Source organism: Danio rerio, chromosome 17 (assembly GCF_049306965.1).
Source record: "Danio rerio strain Tuebingen ecotype United States chromosome 17, GRCz12tu, whole genome shotgun sequence".
Classification (NCBI taxonomy): Eukaryota; Metazoa; Chordata; class Actinopteri; order Cypriniformes; family Danionidae; genus Danio; species Danio rerio.
The window spans coordinates 28,583,738-28,597,226 of record NC_133192.1 but is presented as its reverse complement, the minus strand read 5'-3'; the positions used below and the strand labels follow the sequence as shown (position 1 = coordinate 28,597,226).

The 13,489-nt window shown below is 36.1% G+C and overlaps 1 protein-coding gene across 3 annotated transcripts in view; it reads right to left on the bottom strand.

The window, feature by feature from the left end:
• Window positions 1-13,489, bottom strand: part of rps6ka1 (ribosomal protein S6 kinase a, polypeptide 1) — a 105,614-nt gene that overhangs the window by 53,538 nt on the left and 38,587 nt on the right.

Sequence of the window (13,489 nt, the reverse complement as noted above, 5' to 3'; positions counted from 1 at the left end):
TGGAATAAATGATAAACTACTTTTGAACAGTTATTTTATAGTGCGATAACATTTAACAATTTCTACGGTATTTTTGATTAAATAATTGCAGCATTGGTGAGCAGGAGAAGCGTATTTTAAAAATCGTGCTGACCCCAAACTTTAAACCTGTAGTGTATGTTTTCAGCATTGCTTCAGTTCATCATCTTTTCATGATTTTTCTGGAGTGCTAAGCATTACTAATCATTTACATGCGTTTCTGTTGCAACAGCCAATCAGGAGTGTTAGGTCAGGCACTGCTGAAAATGTCAGAGTTTGCTGAAAACTAAAAACAAGTTAACCATGACAATTAACAGAGAATTCAGCTTAAATACAAGTTAAATAAAACTGAATAATCAGGATTTATATTATGGTGAATAAAAATCTGAAGTTGATATCTGCTGCAAAAACTCTGATCGGAGCACAAATATCAGCATCACTGCAAATTTTCAAAAGCCGTATATTAAATTCATGTGAGAAACAGGTTAAAGTTGAAGATATCATTTGCCGAAATACCTCAACCTGGATATTAAGTGTGCTTTCACAGCTAGACATTTGTTTTGGAACATGGCATGTTTGATCCCTTAGCTCAGTTCTTTTGGGCATATGTGAACACTGCAATCGGGCTCAAATCGGCATCAAAACAATCGGTCCAAGATTGCCTGAACGAGGTAGTCTCAGCTCGCTTGAAATGAGCAGTTCTATTGTACCAAAAAAAGCAATATGATCCAACGAACCAGGCTATATCACAGTAAAGCTTTTAAGGCATAACAAAACAAAACAAAACAAAACAAAACAATCGATCTATATAGGTGTGAAACCACCCTAAGTGTATAGCAACCTAAACAATCTGTTGAACACTTTTTATGGTCTACAAAAGACAAACAAAAACTTCAGACTAATATTTTATTTTCTGGCTGAAGTTGCTAAACTGCTTTTCTAATGGGAAATGATAGACTGTAACTTGACAGATTCAATCACTGTCCTACAAATTTGACCAGACAAACAGAAGTTACACCAGATCAAACAGATTAAGTGGATAATCAACGTGAAATCTATTTAAGGTCTATTAGCCTAAAAACACTGCAGGCTGAGCCATCAGTAGCTGACGGGGCTGGATTTGTGTGTTTTTCTTTTTTTCCCCCTGCAGCAGTCCAGCTGAGGATGAATTCACATAAGAAATCTCTGCATAAACATATTAATATTTCATCAAAAGAGAGCTGTGACATAAACTAATATCACAAAATACCTTTAAAAGGGAATATTAAAATAGCGCATGAGGATATGGGCGAAAAAACATAAGAGATAACTAGGCAATTGAAGAGAGGAAATGATCAAGCAAGAGCGTGTTTCTTTTGCTTTGTGGACATCAATAGCTGGATGATTGTCTTTATTGCATTGATTTAGATGTCTGGATGAATCACCATGAATAGTGAACAATTATGGCTTCAAACAGGATGTGGACACACACAAACCTTTCTTTTACACATCAGGGAAGGAGTGAATATGTCTTGTTTCCAATCAAATGTAGAGAATAATTTAGTAAAAACAAAGACTGAATAGAGGCGTCACAGTGGTGCAGTGGGTAGCACGATCACCTCACAGCAAGGAGTCACTGGTCACTGGTTTGAGTCCTGGCTGGGTCAGTTAGCATAACTGTTTGGAGTTTGCATGTTTGCGTGGGTTTCCTCTGGGTGCTCCGGTTTCCCCCCACAAGCCTATAGGCATGTGCTGTAGGTGAATTGGGTAAGCTAAATTGTCCATAGTGAACATGTGCGTGAGTGTCTATGGATGTTTCCCAGTGATGGGTTGCAGCTGGAAGGGCATCTGCTGCGTTAAAAAATATGCTGGATAAGTTGGCAGTTCATTCCACTGTGGTGACCCCAGATTAATGAAGGGACTAAGCGGAAAAGAAAAATTCAATTTTTATTACAGTTTTCATAAGTCACTTATTCATTCATATTTTTTAATGTGAACTTTACTGTAACTCACAGTATTGTTCAAAAGTTTAGCGTTAGAGATATTTTTTATTTTCACCCAAAAAATTAATATTTTTATTCATCAACGAAAATTAAAAGACACAGGGAAGACAAAAATGTACTTTCTAATTTGCAGTGTTCTTCCTATTCCTATAAATATTTAGCAGCATAACAGTTTTTAACAATAGTAAAGAATAAAATACTGTAAAACAGGGATGCGCAATATTAAAAAAGATATTTTGTATTTCTGTGTAATACAAAATACGTAAATCGGAAGCGGAATAAAAACAGGAGTCTCTTCATAAAAGCCGGAGTATCAGTGCGCCATTACATTGAAAACATGATTCGATTTGCGCCTTCTGATTGGTTCTCAGGACATAGCAGCTTATGCTGTTAAAGGCAAGTGGCGTTTAGAAGCTTTTGCAAACAATCTGTTATATCTGAATGTGCTGACGCTGGAATTTAGATGATTTGAAGCAAAAATATTTGTTGGACATGTTCTACGTGTCATTAGCTCATTTTTGGAGAAAGTGACATTTAATGGCTTTTGCATCTGAACTTGTCAAATATAAATGTGAAATAAGCAGTGCTTTATGGTTTTCAGGGTATAGTGAAATCATATTCAGGTGCAGAATTTCAAAAAGTAAAATCAAACGTAAAATAACAGTGCAAAGACTTTACTCTTTAAATACTTCAATAAAGGTTGTATTAAATCTACATATGGTAAAATTGCTCGTGTCTGAATGTTTTCAACTCTCATACCGCCTAAAAACTTGTGCAAACGATAAACTTTTACTCCATTATGGTTAAACTTTGAAGTAACTCCACAAATTTTGTCCATATATATATATATATATAATCCATACATTGCAGATCCTGCCATGCGACTATTGCAGATGTGCACATGCTGAAACTATATATTGTGCAGCTCTACTAGAAAAATTAAAAAGTTACCAAGTCCAAACAAAGGATATAGTTCATGAATTTTGGATGTTCAATAGTAATCAAACCAATCATCTTGGCATTGACGACACAAAACTAGAGGAACCATAGGTTAGATTTGTGGACTCAATAAGTACAATATAAATAATAACAATAATATTACTTCAATATCTGCAATGTTAAAGAAGGTAAACAATAAAAGGTCCACATATAATGATCAATCCAAACTAGGGCTGAACAACAGTTGAGCATCGATATTGCAATGTGAGTCTCTGCAATAGCCGCATGATTAGATTAGTTATTAAATATCAAAAGAATATAAAGATATAATTAATTATTATTGTTTTAAAATTATTTATATAATAATGACCAAGCTATTTAAAGTTTGACTGTTCAATTTCTCCACCTGGATGCTGTTAGTCTTTCCAGAAATCCATGAAGCACTGTCTATTTTACTTTATATATATATATATATATATATATATATATATATATATATATATATATATATATATATATATATATATATATATATATATATAGTAATTCTGTCATATTTACATATGCTTGTAATTTATCGGATTTTAATGCATATGCACTGAACAGAAAAAGAATTGATGGTCTAAGTTGATCTAAATTAATTAAATATTCCCAAATAGAGCCATTCAAATCATCTTATGAAATTACATTGTCAGATTTTTCCAATATTGTGCAGCCCTAATCGACACATGCTCATATTAAAAGAGAAAATTAACAATAACATTCATAATATTATCCACAAAACTCTAAAACAGTCCACAAAAAGCTATTTTTTCCATCCTAAAACTATAGTGTAGCTTTACTCCCTCTTCATCTATCTGTCTTCAAAACTCATTCTCTCCCCAAATCAACTGTTAATGAAGAAAACGTGCTAAAATGAGAAACGCGAGTGTCAGTAGGAATGAGAAATCTGTTTGCACAGACATCGGATCAGTTCACTCAACTGCAGTCAGACACAAACACAGCACTGAGCACACTGCTGTGACGTCACACAGGATGATGTCATTCCAATGCGAGAGAGCCAGAAATCCTCGCTCTGCGCTCATGATGGGCCGTAATGTGCCAATGAAATTTGCCGCAGTGCATAACAGAGGAATAGATGCCAGCCTATTAAAAGAACTCAACATAAAGAGTGAGACACAACACGGATGGTTCAAATGACCTGACAGAAAGACGAAGAAAAAAATGTGTGTAAGAGCAGAATAAAGAGCAGATCAGATTTTCGCTGTGTGTGCAGAGTCGGTCGTGCTGAAACGTGTCTGAAGTGACTCAGTTTGAGTGTGTGCAGGTGTCAACACACACACATAGCACATCTTGGATCAGCAACAATATGAATGGACACAGAGCCAAACCGCTCCACTACACAAAAACATGTCGACGCAAGCTACTGTAGAGCAAACACAGACTGTAGATGGGGATTTCTTCAGCTGTAGGCCGATTCTGACCTTCGTGCTTGAGTGTTTTTGTCACATTAGTTGATTCAATTTGTCTACTAAGAACACCTACAATGCATATACATCTGTATATTGAGAGGATTCATGATAAAGGAATTTTTTGGAAAGTCATAAACAATTCCAGCCCAGGCTGATTGAAAATAAGTGCCTCGGTCTACTTTTTTGTGAAACGTAAACCATGTTGCCCCGGGTATGTTTTGTTGCACAATTTAGATGATAATTCCACTAGTGACTATTTATGATTTAAAAAAAAAAGGAGTTTAAATGTACCAAGGAATGTCCATACTCTGTGTAAAAACAAATACATAAATATTTTCACATAATGTAATGTAATACAATATAATTTTATAAGTGAACATTTGTAAGCTGTGGAAGATTTTTGATCTTGGTTTTTTGTAGAATTTAAAATGAGAAATAAAAGTTCTAATTCAAATTCAAATCAAATCAGAATCAATTTCTTCCATATGAAAATGACCTTAGCAAGAAATAAAAACAAAATTGACATTCTTTTGTGACATCTTAAATAAAATACACAATACGCATTCAACAAGCTCTGCTTTCAAACTCATTTAACACATCACTGCAGCACGCGAGGAAAAGTGTGAGTGTCTGAGTCGAAATATACAGATGAAGGAGCATGATTCACAGTGAGAAATAAAGACTCTTGAGAAGAAAAGAAGATGTTGGAGCGTGGCAGTCAGATCTTGCACAGATGAAATGCACTGAACTCAACACGTCTGTGACAATAAAAGATCTCCCACAACACCTCAAAATCAGAACAGCACGACCCAGTTCATTTCATATTCTCGACTGAATGAGGCCGACTGTGGATTATGGCACATTTTCTACAACTAGCATATCGAGTTACCTTGATAACTTCTCACACATCTGGAAAAACTAAAGTTGGCTTTATTCCGAAAAGCTAAAGCTGCTGTCTTGTAGACTAGATCTTTTATTCATCAAAGACATATTACATTTAACAAAAACATACAGTTAGGACATTTATATCACAAAAGATTTCCATTTTTAAAACAAATGCTGACCTTTTGAAGTTTCTACTCAAAGAATGAAGTAAATATTTAGCAAAAATTGATGAACACTGACAATATTAAATGTTTATAATTTAGGGTTGTCACAATACTGAAATTTGGTACCAATCGATATAAAAATTAAAAAAATATTCATTTCCCGCTAATATTTGAGTGTTGTTCAACAAAAATAATTGTGATTGGCTGTGAAGGTCCACAGTTCACCGAACTCACTGATGCTTACTGAGTGTAATCACAGACACAGGGACACTGGTGAATTTCAAAGTCACATCGATCAGTTGACATATGTGTGATCCGCTGATGAATCGCGGCTTTTTAAATGCTCCAGTGTCCCTGTATCTGTGGTTACACTCAGTAAATAGCGGTGAGTTCGGTGAACTGAAGAACTTCAAGGCCAATCACAAGGCCAGTCATTTCTGTTGAGCATGTGAACACAATGACAAATCAACGGTGTTTAGGAACGGGCTCTACAGCGCTCAAATGTTAGCGGAAAAAATACATTTTTAAAATTTCAGTATCGAATTCCAGTATTGCGACAACCCTATTATAATTAGATGTCTGGTATATCATGGGACAGTGAAAACACTATTTCTAGGTGTCCTTGTTACAATGTAAATATTCATTTAACTACTGAATGTTATTAAATTAAATGTATGTATTATATGCTTAAGGTTAGAATGCAGGGTTAACGCCTGTTTCACACCGCACGTGAAAGCAAAGTGTGAGCAGCACGTGCACAGCACGTATGGAGAGCAGAAGCAGCACGCAGGTGTTTGCTTTTCACACTGACTGGGTCTGCATCTATGTCTATTCTATCTAGTTGCCTATCTCTCTTAATATATACAAATACACTTTAACTTTTTTTAATGCTGTTTTCTTAACCACACACTACTTATCATACAGTACTGTCTGCTTATCACGCTCTATGTGGAGTGTCATTCATGTCTGGTGCACTCAGAAAACAATTGCCTGTGATGTCATTTTGATCATGTCATTTTGTTTATAAATGTCAGGATGTTGTAGGCCTAACTTGAATAATATTTATACAATATAGTTATGATATTTATACATGATCAAACTAGTGTTACTTTCTCCGCTTTAGCGATGTCCAGCAGCAGGGTAACAGCTCATTAATTCATGCTTGTGCAAAGGATGAGATGGACAAAAGTAATCAACGCCCTTCTTTGACTTTTTTACGTGTTTTCAGGTTCACAAATTAAACAGCTCCCGGTTGGATTAACTTGAGTGAACATAAAACAAAGCCAAACTAATTCTGCTTCAGCTGCACAGCGAGCTCACATTTTCCAGCATGCTTGTCGAACTACACTACCCACAATACACTCCACTATGTACTACAACTCTCGTAAATAGCAGTCTTAAAGCTCCACTTTCTACTTCCCTTTTCTTGCAAAACTGATACTAAAACTGTTTTATATTTGGTTTTATATTTCAGGCCTAAATAAATATTGGTTGTTTTTTTTAATTGTTTAAGTTCATTTAATTGATTATATATATAAATCAGTGGATATTATCGCTGCATTTTTGCGGTAAAATAGCTACTTTTTTTACTGTCATTTAATGTGTTTTTGGTTCTTACCAATAAACTGTCACTTTAATTGAGCGTGAGCAGCGCAGCAAAAATAGACCCAGCGCCGAAACTATCGCAGCACTGCTACTTCAGCGATACTCACGCCTCATGCTGACGCACTGCTTCTACATGCAGTATGAAAACTCTAATCTGTTAACACTGACGGCAAAAAAACAAGCACTGGTCACGCGCTGCTTGCGCTTGCAGTGTTAAACAGGCTTTAGGTTTAGGGTTAGTTGCGTGTAATAATGCATAATTCTTGTAATTATTAAAGTTACACTTGAAACATGTAAACAAGGACACGTCGAACTAGTGTACCACCCAATACCTAACCACCACAAGTCCCTGTTCATATTTATAGATGTTTGTTTAAATACATTGCACATTGATAATGGCAGGCTGCAGTGACAAAAAATGATAAATTATATACACCAAGCAAGGTCTCACATTTTTATAATCAAAACATGGAAACAGCTTTACATACTACATATCAAGGTTTGCTCAAGGTGTGGTTGAATAATGTTTGCTGCACTAGTATAGCTTTTAGGAGCAGACACAGCCATGACCTTGCATTTTCAGAGATGGGAGGGGGAGCAGCAGCTCATTGGCATTTAAAGACATATTGAGTGAAACCGCTCACTGTGGCCTGAGGTGTTTTTGACAGGATGAAAATAGTTTTTATTTACACAAAAGCCTAAAGAAAACAAAAGAAGAATAGTTTTTAACAGGAAAAATTGTAGAGTCAATATGGCGAATGAAGCCCCGCCTACTAGTTCAGGAGAAAATCATCGATCTAAATACGTTTCTCCGAGGGAGAAGCTCAGACCAAATGTTTGCAACAGATTTTGTGGTTAACAAACACTCTGGAATCTCAGCGAATACTTGCTTCACAGACATAAAAATATATCAACATAAAGCTTGAAATCTGTGCTTTTTCAATTTTTGTTTTGTAATCCAAATGAAACTAACGCGAGGTACAGTGCGTCCTGTCAAACGCACATCACATGACAGCAACTACATTTCTGGAGGAGATTCGCCATCAAGACCAAGTTGTGAATTACTTCAGAAGACGAGCATTATCAGACGAAGCATTATCTAGGTGAGCATGATGTGTAGAACGGCCATAAATAAGGTTGGTGTGGTGATCTCATTCCTTTCGAGTTCGCATGTGCATTGGGGAACCTGAAAAATAAAGATTATTTTTTTTTGCTTCAAATGTTTAGAAATGAAACTTATGAGACCGCTGTTGTTAGAATTAGATGTTTAATCATTCAGACAGAATGCCTGAGAGCTTTAAAGGTGGCCGCCGAGTGAAATGAATTGCCTTAAAGGGACTTTGTTTACACTACCACTGAGAAACATAAAGTAAGTTATAGACTTTTCATTAAGACCATTGGGAAACATTAAATTAAATCTTTAGTTCTTAAACATTGCTACTATCACCCCAAAAACCCCGTTCCCTACACCAAACAGATCTAAACTGAAAGCTCTAATACTGTGAACAAAACCGAACGATGGCCCTGATGTATAATTTTTACACCCCTATTCAACCGTCATCACATCTGTCAAATTGAAAACCTCTGGGATGTGCTGGAGCAAGAGATTCAAGTCATGGACATGCAGCCAACAAATCCGCATTAAGTGCATGTTGCTATCATCTCAATATGGAGTCACTGCCCTTCCCTGAAGGCTAGAAAAACGTACCTGTATGACATCTGTATACCAAATCCCTTTTATTCTAAGATTCCATTAAAGACCTAGCCCTCTGTCTGTTCATGACTTTCCCCATATCATGTTGTCTTCTGGAGCAGGACCTGTGTCTCCTCCCAAAGGCAAGTCCGAGCAGGATACACACTTTCAGTTAAACAGTGCATGCACACACAAACACAGGCTGTCCTGGAGTCATAGCACAGGAGATGAACATAGACTGCTTGGAGGTCCTTTCAAAGTGGATCATAATTGCAGCATGAACACACACACACACACACACACACACACACACACACACACACACAGTGCGAGGATGGCAGGCAATTTGTCATTTTCAAGGGAGTGATTACTCAGAGAGAGAACGAGTGAGCGAGTGTGACCTGTGCTCACTGTGAACATACAAACACACACACATACAGCATTAACTTACTCTGGTCTATTGAATGGCTTGCCTGCAGTGTCACCATGGATACACATCACCATGGTTACACAACATATACATATACTGTCATAGATCCAAACCACAAATGCATAAAGTGCTCTGCCCACATTCTAGCTTGACTCCAATTTGTAGGGTCTATTGTGCTGCTATAGACTGAAATAGATGCCTGTAATGCCTCCAGTGTTTACATAATTCAATTGATAATACACTCATAGGGAGTCTTGCGAGAGAGGATATAAATATAAACACTACGGTATATACTGTATTCATGCATATATATATTTGTATGTACAATGTATTTGTATGTATATGTGTGTGAAAGAGAGACCCTCTATAGACTGTATTTCCATATTTGCAAACTCATTCATCAAATAGAAGGAAAAGTTCCTTTACAATAAGATTTATTGGTTTGCATGTATTATTTGATGAGGTACTGTAATGTAAAACAAACATAACATTTGTTAAAGCATTCATTCAACCAATTGTCTCAAACTTAATTCCCGGATGGCCGCAGCTCCGCACAGTTTAGCTCCAACCAGCTCCAATTCTCACCAGCTTAATAGTCTCCCGTAGTCTTGAACATCTTGATTAGTGTGATCAGCTGTATTTGATTAGGGTTGGAGCAAAACTGTGCAGAGCTGTGGCCCTCCAGGAATAGAGTTGGAGACCTGTGACTTAATCTGTTGATGTTACTTCAGATTTATTTAGATGCACAGCTAATTCATTAGTGTTAAAATTTCGAGAAAAAAATAAACATTTGTGCTAATAATTCAAGGGGGCTAATGATTATGTCTTCAACTGTATATATATCTATGAAGGTAAACAATATATAATACTGATTGTGGAGTACTGTAAACAGATGTAAACAATGTATAGAAGTTGTTTAAAATTGTGCTAATTTTGCAAAAAGTGCCCAATGCAATTGGCTTGTGCAAACAACAGCATAATGGCTGGAGCAGATTGAGTGCAATTGTATGCATTAATAGTGCAAACTGAGACAAAGAATATAATGTGCACTTTGGATCAATACGGTTGTGAAAACTTGTTCTCTATAAATTAAGTTTGCCTGGCCTTGCTCTGCTTACAAAAGCTTAATGAAACATCTATTGAGTCTTATCTGTGCGTAAAATATTACACAGCAATGTGTCATTTTCTACAAAGTAAACATGGATCTATGTGTCTTTAGAAAGCAGAACATAATAATATATGATTAATGAGGTTTATATATATTATTTATATACTTTTTAGTATACAGTACTGTATGTTTATATACTGGATCATTAATGTTGAAATATTTAGACGTTTTATGCTTTTTTCATCCCAGAACTACATCTACAGACCTCCTCCTAACAGCCCTCAGACTGTGATGTGGCATCACACATACTGTAAGCCTTGCTATCAGTGTGTGAACAGAAAAAAAATTATGTTGTGTGATTCCTTTCAAACCAATGTGATGTCTGAAATCCTGCACATTTTTTTTCTTTCTGCTTCCTTTTCAAACTCCCTTGTTTGGAAACCAGCACCTGACAGATTGTTTTGGTGTTTATAGAATAGCCTTATGTCAAGAAACAACCCACTGTGCCTCTAAAATGCCATGAAAACACCTCTATCCACAGAGCAGTGTCATGAAATCACACAGCAATCTCACGAATGCAGTACACTCGCATAGTATTTAAGTGTTCTCTGGTATGGGTTCAACAGTAAACCTTGTCGGTTCGGCAAGAACACTAATACTTTATGCACTAATTTTCAATCGTATTGAAACAAACCAGAAATCAGATCATTAAATGCATTTATGCATCTAAAATATTTACCAGTACTGGGTTGCACCTGGAAGGGCATCCGCTGTGTAAAACATATGCCTTATAAATTGGCAATTCAATTGTGCTGTGGTAACCCTTGATGAATAAAGGGACTAAGCCGAAGGAAAATGAATGAATGAATGAATGAATGAATGAATGAATGAATGAATGAATGAAATAATTCATCTAAAATAATGTTGTTTCACATTTGTTTACCTTTGCATTATGTGCTTCTAACAAAACTTTAACGTATACAGAGCTAAATGTTTAGTGCATGTTCAGAACCAAATAAATACACCATGATAATCTTGCAAGATGACACAATCATGCTGTTTTCAATGACATATCTAAAAAGAAAGCTTACAGTAATCACAAATAAAGAACTGTTCAGAAAATAAAATACATGAATATTCAGTCTCCTTTACTGACCTGTTGACAAGAGGAAAATAGACAAATCTTCACATCAAAACTATAAACTATATTTCCAACAAAAATAAATAACCCTTGACTAGGATACAATCTGGTCAAAATTATATTAAGAGAAAAAAAGGGAAAGTCACATTGGTGGTTAAGTTGCATTTAATGATTTCACACACGGCACATTATTCCCGTCAAATGCAAAGACCTCAGACCTCTAATGCTGTGCCTTAATAATATACTGTAAGCCAGCAGGGGTTTACAAGGGTCAGATTCAGTGAAAGAAGGCCTTCTGCAAACGTGCACAAAAACACACACTCAGTGTGATAGGTCGAAGCGTAAATCTGTATAATCCTCAACAGCGATGGAGAGAAGAACTTGAATAAGTGCAGGATTACCAGAGCAGGACAGCATTTCTCAACAGCAAACAGCAGAAAGCAGGAGAGAGAGCAGAAAACACATCAGAGGCGTCTAAAGAAGCAGCAAACGCTCTGCATACCTAAAAATTTTAGAAGTTTTGAGTCTGTATTTATTAACATTCCTATAAACGCCCTGATAGCTTGCTCTATGGGAATAGATTTTGCAAAATCACAGTAAAGATATAGTGTTTTGAGTAAAAATGCACTGATATGCCCTAATTAGAGTAATTAGTTATAGTTACTTCTTACAAATGGTAACCGAGTTAGTACCCGAGTTACATAATTATAAAACAACCACGACAGCTTGTCCTCAACTACATATCTAGATATTAGTTTGTTTAATTCTGTCTGAGTGATGAGTGTTTACAGTGGAGAAAAATTCTGTTTTATTTGCTTTGACGTCGTAGCTTCATCTCCTTGGTAGCAAAGCTCACGTTATCACCTGCATAGCCACTAAGGTGGCGTGTAACGACATTAGGTGCTTCATAATATAATTTATATTTATAATATAACTTATAACTTATAATTACTTGTCACCGACGCAGAGAGACTCTTTTTTTTCCAGGGTATAAGTTGCACAATACATAAACATTCTTGCCTTTTACCTCATTGAGAGAAAAGTAGTGCTTATATCTCCAATTTGCAAGCGCTACCCTCGAACTTGTTGGATGTGCCATCGTTCTGACTCCTGGTTGTTGGTGTGTGTGTGACTGACTGTATGTGAACACTACTCTGCCTCTGATTGCCAAGCGATAAAAATCTACTCTAAGCCAATCATCATGTTCTCAGACACACCTATTATCATCTCTGGTTGGTTATGTGTTCACCTCAGCCCCGGACACATAAACACCCACCCCAGAGAAAGGGAGTTCATGGCTGAGGGAGACGCTGCTTACATGAAAACTACTTCTGTGTTCTCAATTATAGTAATGCATACTTTTATTGTTAGTAACAGTAACAGCATTCTAACAGGGGAAGCAGTAATTTAATATATTATTCGTTACTGAAAAAAGTATCGCCGTTAGTAACACTGTTTATTTATAACACAATTATTCCCATCATTGATGATCAATCCAGTAAAATTAGTAAAAATTAAGTTAACATGCCATGTTTTGTGTTGGGACAACATGAAAATTATGTTGGTGTAACAGCCTGGCTATTATTACATTAAAAAGGAATAATAAAGACAATACAACTTATTTAAGATGTTTTAAATTAAAAGAAAGACTTGCTAGACTTTAATCTTTACTTAGTTTGAAGATTTAGAAAAGTTTCAAGAAAGGTTTTGGGTTTTGATTGGCTCCACAAGAGTAAGGCCCAATCCCAGTTCTATTCTTGTACTCCTACCCTTTCCCCTTGGCCATTGAAACAGAGTTTGAAGGGCTTCAAAATTTCCCATAAAAAATGGTATACCACAGCACCTGCACACGTCATCATATGTCATCACAATCTCTTGCTTTATTTGAGATCAGGCAATCATGCCTGCTGTAGTGATTCCAGCTATGTTGTTTTTTGGTATTTATCTTTAGGAAATCACTGAAGGCAGCGATATCATGTTATCATGACGATATAATGTGGCAATAAGATCTTAACTGTGCATTTACACCCTGGCCATATTCATCTATGTAAA